The sequence below is a fragment of the Salmo salar genome, chromosome ssa03, assembly GCF_905237065.1.
Source record: "Salmo salar chromosome ssa03, Ssal_v3.1, whole genome shotgun sequence".
NCBI classification, from domain to species: domain Eukaryota; kingdom Metazoa; phylum Chordata; class Actinopteri; order Salmoniformes; family Salmonidae; genus Salmo; species Salmo salar.
In genome coordinates this window covers 51,220,064-51,227,818 of record NC_059444.1, presented here as the reverse complement: position 1 = coordinate 51,227,818, position 7,755 = coordinate 51,220,064, and the positions used below count along the sequence as shown (strand labels likewise).

The window sequence follows — 7,755 nt, the reverse complement described above, 5'->3', positions numbered from 1 at the left end:
CAAGCATACTTCCAAAGTTGTTGCAAATGGCTTAAGGACAACAAAGTCAAGGTATTGGAGTGGCCATCACAAAGCCCTGACCTCAATCCTAAAGAAATGTTGTGGGCAGAACTGAAAAAGCGTGTGCGAGCAAGGAGGCCGAAAAACCTGACTCAGTTACACCAGATCTGTCAGGAGGAATGGGCCAAAATTCACCCAACTTATTATGGGAAGCTTGTGGAAGGCTACCCGAAACGTTTGACCAAAGGTAAACAATTTAAAGGCAATGCTAATAAATACTAATTGAGTGTATGTAAACTTCTGACCCACTGGGAATGTGATGAAAGAAATAAAAGCTGAAATAAATCATTCTCTCTACTATTATTCTGACATTTCACATTCTTAAAATAAAGTGATCTTAACTGACCTAAGACTGGGACTTTTTACTAGGATTAAATGTCAAGAATTGTGAAAAACTGAGTTTAAATGTATTTGGTTAAAGTGTATGTAAACTTCCGACTTAAACTGTATTTTATACCATCTATTGCATCTTGCCTATTGCCGCTCAGCCATCTATTTATATGTACATGTTGTTATTCCATCCCTTTCCATTTGTGTGTATTAGGTAGTTGTGAAATTGTTAGATATTACTGCACTGTCGGAACTAGAAGCAAGCATTTCGCTACACTCGCAATAACATCTGCTAACCATGTGTATGTGACCAATACAATATGGATTTGACTATGACTAGGTATATGTATGTGTTTCGTGGGTAGCTACCAAGTCTTAGTGGCTAGTTATCTAGCCCTATTGACTATGGATTTATCCATTCACTGAACCATCTTCCCGCCAGGACAATTGCGATAGAGACGAAACAAGATATACAAAAGCAACATTTTATTCCGAAAACGGAGAGTATTTTCCATCGATTCAAGCAGAAATAATGGCCGCCATTGATTTCAATACATTTTTATCATATTTTTTTGAGTACTTATGTGAAAACGGAGTACGCATTTGATAAATGCCCTCCGTTTCGCATACTTTGATTTGGAATCCTAATATGACCCTCCCAGGTAGCCGTCTGTTTCTATGGCAACTTCAACAGCAACGTTTGTACCGTGTAAAGCTAGCTAGTTGTCTATGAAACGCTAACGTAATGTATCAAACGAATAATGGTTTTTAGAATATGTTTTAAGAAAGCAAACAGGCAAAATTTTAAGAAATGTAATTCTGCATTTAACATACCGGTAGAAGTTATGTATTAATATCTTGTGGGATGAGGGTAAGTTGTCTAGCTAACGCGAACGTTAGTAACGCGTCGCTAGCAAGGCACGTCCGTTTACAAACGTGTATAGCCAGCTGTTCGACTTTGATAGCTAGCTAGTTACTAAAATGATACGATGTGTGAAATCGCTGAAGTTACGTTACTAGCTTGGGTTCCTTTCTTTGCTAGCTAGCTAAAGTTAACAAGATTGTATGCCAGCCATGGCCAATCCTGACTTAACTAACGCGTTAGCTACTGTAGCTAGTTAGATATTTAGCTTGGTACCGTTAACGTTACTTCTTCTCTGCTGGTTTCATCCACCAAACAGCCGACAGAAATGGGAGCCCCTTAAACGCGCCAGGAGCAAGAAGGAGATAGAGTGGAAATTATAATGGTATGTATGTTTTACAGACTACTCTCGTTTTAGCTAAATACCATATTATGGAACGCCGTTTGGGTCGTTGCTTTACGTGGTAGAACTAGATACCTCACATAACACTATTTGACGCATAAAATAACCCTATTCGACACGTCAAATAAGCTTGTTGACCAATCGGGACCTGAATATGTCTGCACATAATAATTCAACACGTTCGTAAAATGTTTACGTAGTTATTACACATTGATCACACTCACTAGTATATCCTATGTTGGGCTCCCGAGTGGCGCAGTGGTCTAAGGCACTGCATCTCAGTGCAAGAGGCGTTACTACATTCCCTGATTCGAATCCAGGCTGAATCACATCAGGCCGTGATTGGGAGTCCCGTAGGGCGGCACACAATTGGCCCAGCTTTGGCCAGGGTAGGCCGTCATTGTAAATAAGAATGTGTTAATCTCGGGTATGTGGGACGAAGTCGTCCCACCTAGTCAACAGCCAGTGGAATCGAGTGGCGCGATATTCAAAAACCTTAAAGATGCTATTACTTCAATTTCTCAAACATGTGACTATTTTACACCATTTTAAAGACAAGGCTCTCGTTAATCTAACCACATTGTCCGATTTCAAAAAGGCTTTACAACGAAAACAAAACATTAGATTATGTCAGCAGAGTACCCAGCCAGAAATAATCACACACCCATTTTTCAAGCTAGCATATAATGTCACAAAAACCCAAACCACAGCTAAATGCAGCACTAACCTTTGATGATCTTCATCAGATGACACTCCTAGGACATTATGTTATACAATACATGCATGTTTTGTTCAATCAAGTTCATATTTATATCAAAAACCAGCTTTTTACATTAGCATGTGACGTTCAGAACTAGCAAACATACCGAAAACTTCCGGTGAATTTACTAAATTACCGACGATAAACGTTCACAAACAACATAACAATTATTTTAAGTATTATAGATACAGAACTCCTTTATGCAATCGCGGTGTCAGATTTTAAAATAGCTTTTCGGCAAAAGCACATTTTGCAATATTCTGAGTAGATAGCTCCGCCATCACGGGCTAGCTAATTTGACACCCACCAAGTTTGCCGTTCACTAAACTCAGAATTACTATAAGAAAAATTGGATTACCTTTGCTGTTCTTCGTCAGAATGCACTCCCAGGACTTCTACTTCATCCACAAATGTTGTTTTGGTTCAAAATAATCCATAGTTATGTTCAAATATCCTCTGTTTTGTTCTTGCGTTCAAGACACTATCCGAACGGTGACGCGCGGACGCATGTCGTGACAAAAAAATGCAAAATATTCCATTACCGTACTTCGAAGCATGTCAAACGCTGTTTAAAATCAATTTTTATGCCATTTTTCTCGTAAAATAGCGATAATATTCTGACCGGGAGACGTCGTTTTCGTTCAAAGACTCAAAGAAGAAAATGGACTCTTCACGTGCACGCGCGCACCCGTTTCATTGTTCTCAGATCGACCACTATCCAAATGCGCTACTGTTTTTCAGCCAGGGACAGCAGAGTCATCATTCAACGTTCTGGCGCCTTCTGAGAGCCTATGGGAGTCTTAGAAAATTTCACGTTACAGCAGAGATCCTCTGTTTTCGATAAAGAGGCTATAGAAGGCCAAGAAATGGTCAGAGAGGGCACTTCCTGTACAGAATCTACTCAGGTTTTGGCCTGCCATATGAGTTCTGTTACACTCACAGAAACCATTCAAACAGTTTTAGAAACTTTGGGGTGTTTTCTATCCAAATCAAACAATTATATGCATATTCTAGTTTCTGGGCAGGAGTAATAACCAGATTAAATTGGGTACGTTTTTTATCCGGATGTGAAAATACTGTCCCCTACCCTAGAGAGGTTAACTTATTTGCCAAGTTCAATAAAAATGAAATAAAATGTCAAAGCAATTCACCTATACGTAATATGATGCTGGTAAAGTTGTCTCGCGCACCTGCGGCATGAGGCAGACACACTTCCCCAAGCTCTGGGACAGTGCGGGTCAGAAAAAAGCTAGCTAAGTTAGCTGTTGGATGCAAACAATTTGTATCCCTCAAAAACAGCAAAACGACAATCTGTTTCAGTAGCTATAGCTAGATAGGTTTCATCATCTAAAATACGCCTAATTTATAAGAGTTTAATATTTGGTTGATGATGGTCTGACCCGGTCCGGTTAAGCCACACTAGCCACGCTTATAACGTTAGTTTGGGGCAACAGGGCTGGGTAACAGTAGCAGGCTTGCTTGTTTAGTTCGTTATCTAGCTAACGTTAGCTAGTTATTTTTCATGAACTGAAGGTCGATTTCAATAGGAGAACAACAAGTGGCTGCCTAGCTAATACTTAGTCAGATGGATTCCCAAATCATTGCTAAGAATATTGAAAATGATTGCAGGTACTGGTAATTGTTTTCAGGCTGGTTGCATTGGTGCTAGCTAGGTACCAAGCTAAAGCTAGCTACCCCAGAAGTACCAGTCAAAAGTTTGGACACACCTAGTGTTTTGCTTTATTTTTACTATTTTCTACATTGTAGAATAATAGCGAAGACTCCAAAACTATGAAATAACACATGTAGTGACCAAAAAAGTGTTAAGCAAATCAAAATATATTTTATATTTTATATTCTTCAAAGTAGCCACCCTTTGCCTTGATGACAGCTTTGCACATGCTTGGCATTTTCTCTACCAGCTTCACTTGGAACACATTTCCAACAGTCTTGAAGGAGTTCCCACATATCCTGAGTACTTGTTGGCTGCTTTTCCTTCACTCTGCGGTCCTTCACAAGCATTTCGCTACACCCACAGTAACATCTGCTAAACACGTGTATGTGACCAATAAAATGTGTTTTGTGTTTTGGGTCAATGTCCTGTTGAAAAACAAATGATAGTCCCACTAAGTGCAAACCAGATGGGATGGCGTATTGCTGCAGAATGCTGTGGTAGCCATGCTTGAGAACGGTGAAATCATTTTATAACATTTTTCACATGCGTTTTAATGGATTTTTTTGTTGTTATTCTGTCTCTCACTGTTCAAATAAACCTACCATTAAAATTATAGACTGATCATTTCTTTGTCAGTGGGCAAATACTTTTTTCCCTCACTGTATATCCATAGTATGACCAATAAGCATACTACATAATCAATTAACGTCACAAATAGTATGGTTAGTGCAATTAGTATGAGTATTCGAACACAGCTATGGTATCAATAACAAGCTGAAAGGAGCCACACGATTCCCAACGTGGCAGCTTCTTTCATTCTTGCTAGCAATCTGGCCATCCAGAAACACAACAACAGGCTGACTTCTGCCCTATGGATGTGCGCACATAATTTTTGTGACGTTGTCAGCCAACCCATCGTTTACGCAGCATTGTAAACACATCGTGGCCGGTGTTTTGTGCTTGATTGCAGACGTAATATATATTTTTACATTATTTGCTAGGCATAGCTGTCTAGCTAACGTTACAACAAACTAATGTGTGCATGGTATTCATATTAATATAATCTTGAACATGCCATCTCCTGCACACAGTAAACTTGTTTCTATTCTTCCTCAGGTGTTGCCTGTGTGGGGCCTCACACTCCCTCTTCCGGCTGTACTGATGATTGTTGTTGGTCTTTACATGATTTTCCTTGCAATGGCGCTATGGTTCCGCCAGTGCCTCAAGGTACAGCATTTACTTCCCTATACCTATCCCTTCCCTATATGCTGTTGTCCAGATGAGAGACAGTCTGCTGTTGTGCACAGATACCTTGCAAATGTAGCTACAAAAGAGTGCAGTTCAACAAAGCCAGGAAGATGAACCTTGAATCAAATATATTTTTTAAATACTTGCACTGATGCTGCAGATAGGGTCGGCTGACGTTGCCTTTTTTAATGTAGGCCTCAAACTGTACTTGACCATAGCAAACTGTCTTCACCATAAGCTTCAGCAGCAAATACAGATATGGTTTGACTGGTGAGAGTGATGTTAATTCATTCATGGCCTCTTGCCCTACAGGAACAGTGTTCTCCTGGGTGTGGTGACTGCTGTCCAAATATCGCCCCATTCGATTACTGTTTAGCATGTGCAGAGTCGTGCAACTGTCGTATGCCATCACTGCGCTCGTGCCTTGACCAGACCTGCCCCTCAACCTGCCCCTCTCTTCCTAATGTGAGTGAAACCTCTGAGTGTGCGACCGATCAGGGTTTGAACCACTTGTTCTTACCCCATGCTTTGTTTCCCCACAGTGTAACATGTGGGACTGTGCTTGCACCTGCCAACCCCCAGAATGTGAGTCCTTCAACTGCCTCTGCTTCGAGATCAAGTTCAGATAGAGGGAGAAATGGAGGAGTGGTAGGATGAATGATGAATCCTAACTCAAGACGCACAGCATGTTTGCATATTCACACATTGATGTTAATGGACAATTTGTGCAAGAGGAAGGAGTTATCCATTCATCCCTAGAGAAATGGAAAGGGAAGACGGGGGGTGGATTGCTGTGTTTATGTACCAATATGAAAATACAATCTGAATCCTTCTAACACACAGCCTTAAAGTGAAAGGCTACAACCAGTTTATGGATAGTTGTGCCATATGTGTCCAAGGGAGAGCAACATTATCATAGTGCTATTATAATATAGGGCATCTACTTTCATTACAGCACAAGTACAATTCTGTGCCTCTGCAGCAATCCAATACATTCATTGTACAAAACATTAAGCTCACCTGCCTAATATCGAGTTGCACCCCCCTCCTCCCCTTTTGCCCTCAGAAAAACCTAAATTCGTCAGGGCATGGTCTCTATATGGTGTCAAAATCGTTCCACAGGGATGCTGGCCCATGTTGACTCCAATGCTTCCCACAGATTGTGTCAAGTTGGCTGGATGTCCTTTGGGTGGTGGACCATTCTTGATACACACGGAAAACTGTTGAGCGTGAAAACCCCAGCAGCGTTAGACTTCTTGACACAAACTGGTGCGCCTAGCATCTACTACCATACCCCGTTCAAAGGTACTTCAATCTTTCGTCTTGCCCATTTACCCTCTGAATGGCACACACAATTAACGTCTCAAGGCTTAAAAATCCTTCTTCAACCTGTCTCCTCCCCTTGATCTACACTGATTGAAGTGGATTTAACAAGTGACATCAATAAGTGATCATAGCTTTCACCTGGATTCACCTGGTCAGTTTATGTCATGGAAAGAGCAGGTGTCCTTAATGTTTTGTACACTTGTAGCTGATGTAATACTTCCATGATGGTTTTAACTATTCCTTAATCAGTTATTTTTATCACATTTACACTCAAGTTTTTACACATTACATATGTATATACTGTAGCTTTGACGCTGTGGACTTGTACTTTTTAAGCTATTGACCCATGTCAATTAAAGATGACTATTTTTAAACTTATCAATGGCCTGTATATCTTATGTTTGGAGATTTGACAAATGTGTGCTTTAGAAAAGTAAATCCACGGAAAGGAATAAACCTTTTTTTCCTGATGAAATATATTGTGCGGTTCTCAAAACATGCGCAATATTGTGACATTTCCTCAGTATGCTCCTCTCCCAGCCTCAAGCAACATAAGACTGTCAGTCCCATAATTATTTCTCTAATAACAACTGTCACATGAGCCCTGTCACTTGACAATGTCCACTGTCCCAAATCAACGGTCAATACATTCCAAAGTTCCAACACAGGAAAGAAAATATGTTGCAGTCAGCTGACTTGCCTGAGAACCTACACACTAGATTGTATCGTTTGGCTCAGTTACAGCAGGAAGTTCATTTGAGGCAAGAATTACTACAATAGGTTTACCACCAGTCCCATTTATGTTGCCTGTAAGTCAAGTGCCTGTAAGTCAAGTGACATAGCTTTGGTTTGTGGAGAAGGGCAACCAAATGCCATTGACTGGGTTGTTCCAGGTGACATGAGTGTGGCAGGTGGAGGATAGTACAGGGGAACAGATAGTGAATTCTTCTTTCAGCAGTAGAGCTGGGTTTACCCATCCTCTAAGGTCACCAGGTTTAGGTTTAGTTCATCGAAGGGTAGAGTGACTGGACTGAGACTTCTTTCTAGGGCATTTTATTGTCATTCCCTTTGCATAACTTTTCTGTGTAGTC

General features: G+C 40.6%; 1 long non-coding RNA gene across 1 annotated transcript; it reads left to right on the top strand.

Moving 5' to 3' along the window:
• Positions 1-1,068: 1,068 nt before the first annotated feature.
• Positions 1,069-7,042, top strand: LOC123741880 (uncharacterized). The gene is made up of 4 exons (XR_006769391.1): positions 1,069-1,637; positions 5,207-5,317; positions 5,651-5,803; positions 5,881-7,042. It is a non-coding gene; the product is annotated as an uncharacterized lncRNA (long non-coding RNA).
• The last annotated feature ends 713 nt before the right edge of the window (positions 7,043-7,755 follow it).